Here is a 4,580-nt window from a genome sequence, read left to right on the forward strand (position 1 = left end):
TCAATCACACCCTCGCAGTCCCAATAAATAAGACACCGAGGGGCGTTGTGTGGGTCAGGGCGGCCGCAGAGGCGCAGGCAGCCAAACCATGATGCCAGAAGACGGGCAGCGCTACCAAGGGGGTTGCAGCGTGTCATTACAAAGGAAAGTCACACCACCGGGACGGTTAAATGGTCACACAGAGGACACATTGCAGACGTGTTTTCAGTTCCACATGTGCGAGGAGAATACGTTTCTGAGCCACCTTGCACACATGCAGCATTACCGCTGTACAAGGTGGCTGGATAACGTAAAAACGCCTGGGGGAGGGGGGACAGGTTCCCTTCAATTTCAGTTCTTGTGTCTGCGTGGCTTTTGCAGGACACGTTGCCGGCTGCACAGCAGGGGAACAGCTGGCGGTGCTGGACCCCACTGACACATTGGCTGGTGTTTTTCTCTGTGCAGCTAGCACATCTGGGCAAAAACTGGCGGTGTGTTAGAGCCCAGGGACAGCAGGAGGAGGAGCAGGAGGAGGAGGAGCAGGGGGAGGGGAGTGTAGGCCGAAGCCTGCACAGGCGGCAGCTTTGGGTGTGTTGTGTCTGCGTGACTTTTGCAGGACACGTTGCCGGCTACACAGCAGGGGAACAGCTGGCGGTGCTGGACCCCACTGACACATTGGCGAGGTGTTTTTCTCTGTGCAGCTAGCAGTACCGGGCCCCAACTGGCGGTGTTGGAGCCCAGGGTCAGCAGGAGGAGCAGGGGGAGCGGAGTGTAGGCCGAAGCCTGCACTCGAGCAAGTTGAAAGGAAACCTTTAACCCCCCCCCCCCCAGGCGTTTGTAGCTGAAAGAGCCATTGTGTACAGCACTAATGCTGGAAAAGGTAAACTTAGCTCTTTTAATTATGGTCCTTGCACATGCGGAACCTAACAGTTATGAAATGTGTCCCCTCACAGCGTTAAACCGTCCGGTAGGTGGAACTTTCCTTTGTCGTGTGACGCAGCACAGCCATCATTTTTACCCCCTTGGCGCCGTGCGCCGCCTCCTCAGCGTTGTTTTAATCTGTCCCGGAGCCTGGGCTGTTAGGTTAGCCCTTGGCCATGCACACATTTTGCGCTGCCCGTCTTCTGACATCATTTGGTGTCAGGCTGGCTGCGCCTGTGCGGGTGCGCTGGCCGAGATCCCGCCTCGCAGTGTCGTCTAATGTAATCCCACCGCGGGCCTGTGATCCGTGCCCGTGCGCAGTGCATATCCTCTCCTCTCACTCCCCTCCCTACGGCTTTTTCAGACTGTGCGGTGTCACGGCCGTGGCATGCTATTAGGGACCAGCTGACATCGCACAGTCTGAAGAAGCCGTAGGGAGGGGAGTGAGAGGAGAGGATATGCACTGCGCACGGGCACGGATCACAGGCCCGCGGTGGGATTACATTAGACGACACTGCGAGGCGGGATCTCGGCCAGCGCACCCGCACAGGCGCAGCCAGCCTGACACCAAATGAGGTCAGAAGACGGGCAGCGCAACATGTGTGCATGGCCAAGGGCTAACCTAACAGCGCAGGCTCCGGGACAGATTAAAACAACGCTGAGGAGGCGGCGCACGGCGCCAAGGGGGTAAAAATGATGGCTGTGCTGCGTCACACGACAAAGGAAAGTTCCACCTACCGGACGGTTTAACGCTGTGTGGGGACACATTTCATAAGTGTTTGGTTCAGCATGTGCAAGGAGCATCACGAAAAGAGGCACTTTTTCCCTTTGCATCATTACTGCTGCACAAGGTGGCTCCTTCAGTAACAAACGCCTGGGGGGGGGGGGGGTCAGGTTCCCTTACATTTAACTTGTTGTGCCTGCGTGGCGGTCGCAGTACACGTTGCCGTATACACAGCAGGGGAACAGCTGGCGGTGCTGAACCCCACTAACACATTGGCGAGGTGTTTGGCTCTGTGCGTACAGCACTTCTGGACGGCAACTGGCGGTGTTGGAGCCCAGGGGCAGGTGGAGGAGGAGGAGGTTGGAGGAGGTAGGAGGAGGTAGGAGGGATTGCCACACACACAGCAGGGGAACAGCTGACGTTACTGAACCCCAATAACAGAGGAGGGACTGTTGACTGTGCGTACAGCACTTCTGGACGGCAACTGGCGGTGTTGGAGCCCAGGGGCAGGTGGAGGAGGAGGAGGTTGGAGGAGGTAGGAGGAGGTAGGAGGGATTGCCACACACACAGCAGGGGAACAGCTGACGTTACTGAACCCCAATAACAGAGGAGGGACTGTTGACTGTGCGTACAGCACTTCTGGACGGCAACTGGCGGTGTTGGAGCCCAGGGACGGGTGGAGGAGGAGGAGGTTGGAGGAGGTAGGAGGGATTGCCACACACACAGCAGGGGAACAGCTGACGTTACTGAACCCCAATAACAGAGGAGGGACTGTTGACTGTGCGTACAGCACTTCTGGACGGCAACTGGCGGTGTTGGAGCCCAGGGGCAGGTGGAGGAGGAGGAGGTTGGAGGAGGTAGGAGGAGGTAGGAGGGATTGCCACACACACAGCAGGGGAACAGCTGACGTTACTGAACCCCAATAACAGAGGAGGGACTGTTGACTGTGCGTACAGCACTTCTGGACGGCAACTGGCGGTGTTGGAGCCCAGGGACGGGTGGAGGAGGAGGAGGTTGGAGGAGGTAGGAGGGATTGCCACACACACAGCAGGGGAACAGCTGACGTTACTGAACCCCAATAACAGAGGAGGGACTGTTGACTGTGCGTACAGCACTTCTGGACGGCAACTGGCGGTGTTGGAGCCCAGGGACGGGTGGAGGAGGAGGAGGTTGGAGGAGGTAGGAGGGATTGCCACACACACAGCAGGGGAACAGCTGACGTTACTGAACCCCAATAACAGAGGAGGGACTGTTGACTGTGCGTACAGCACTTCTGGACGGCAACTGGCGGTGTTGGAGCCCAGGGACGGTTGGAGGAGGAGGAGGTTGGAGGAGGTAGGAGGGATTGCCACACACACAGCAGGGGAACAGCTGACGTTACTGAACCCCAATAACAGAGGAGGGACTGTTGACTGTGCGTACAGCACTTCTGGACGGCAACTGGCGGTGTTGGAGCCCAGGGACGGGTGGAGGAGGAGGAGGTTGGAGGAGGTAGGAGGGATTGCCACACACACAGCAGGGGAACAGCTGACGTTACTGAACCCCAATAACAGAGGAGGGACTGTTGACTGTGCGTACAGCACTTCTGGACGGCAACTGGCGGTGTTGGAGCCCAGGGACGGTTGGAGGAGGAGGAGGTTGGAGGAGGTAGGAGGGATTGCCACACACACAGCAGGGGAACAGCTGACGTTACTGAACCCCAATAACAGAGGAGGGACTGTTGACTGTGCGTACAGCACTTCTGGACGGCAACTGGCGGTGTTGGAGCCCAGGGACAGGTGGAGGAGGAGGAGGTTGGAGGAGGTTGGAGGAGGTAGGAGGGATTGCCACACACACAGCAGGGGAACAGCTGACGTTACTGAACCCCAATAACAGAGGAGGGACTGTTGACTGTGCGTACAGCACTTCTGGACGGCAACTGGCGGTGTTGAAGCCCAGGGACGGGTGGAGGAGGAGGAGGTTGGAGGAGGTAGGAGGGATTGCCACACACACAGCAGGGGAACAGCTGACGTTACTGAACCCCAATAACAGAGGAGGGACTGTTGACTGTGCGTACAGCACTTCTGGACGGCAACTGGCGGTGTTGGAGCCCAGGGACAGGTGGAAAAGCAGAGGAACACAATGTAGGCCGAAGCCTGAGAAAGTCGAAAGGGAACCTTTAACCCCCCCCCAAGGCGTTTGTAGCTGAAAGAGCCAGCTTGTGCAGCACAAAAGATGCAAAAGGAAAAGGTGGCTCTTTTCATCATGCTCCTTGCAAACACAGAACTAAACACTTATAAAATGTGTCCCCTGCAACCGTAAAACCGTCCCGGAGGTGGGACTTTCCTTCGTAATGTGACGCAGCCCAGCCGTCATTCCTACCCCCCCGGCGCCGCGCACCGGCTCCTCAGCGTTGTTTTATTCCGTCAAGGAGCCTGCGCTGTTATGTTATCCCGTGGCCAGGCACACTTAGCGCTGCCCGTCTTCTGGCATCATTTGGTGTCTGGATGGCTGCGCCTGTGCGGCCGCGCTGGCAGAGAGCCCGCCTCGCAGTGTCTTCTGATTTAATCCCACTGGGGGCCTGGGATCCATGGACATGCGCACTGCATATCTGAACCTCCACCTCTCACTCATCTCCCTATGGCTTCTTCAGACTGTGCGGTGTCACGGCCGTGGCATGCTGTTAGGGACCAGCTGACACCGAACAGTCTGAAGAAGCCATAGGGAAATGAGTGAGAGGTGGAGGTTCAGATATGCACTGCGCATGTCCATGGATCCCAGGCCCCCAGTGGGATTAAATCAGAAGACACTGCGAGGCGGGCTCTCTGCCAGCGCGGCCGCACAGGCGCAGCCATCCAGACACCAAATGATGCCAGAAGACGGGCAGCGCTAAGTGTGCCTGGCCACGGGATAACATAACAGCGCAGGCTCCAGGACGGAATAAAACAACGCTGAGGAGCCGGTGCGCGGCGCCGGG

This window comes from Ranitomeya variabilis, chromosome 4, assembly GCF_051348905.1.
Source record: "Ranitomeya variabilis isolate aRanVar5 chromosome 4, aRanVar5.hap1, whole genome shotgun sequence".
NCBI classification, from domain to species: domain Eukaryota; kingdom Metazoa; phylum Chordata; class Amphibia; order Anura; family Dendrobatidae; genus Ranitomeya; species Ranitomeya variabilis.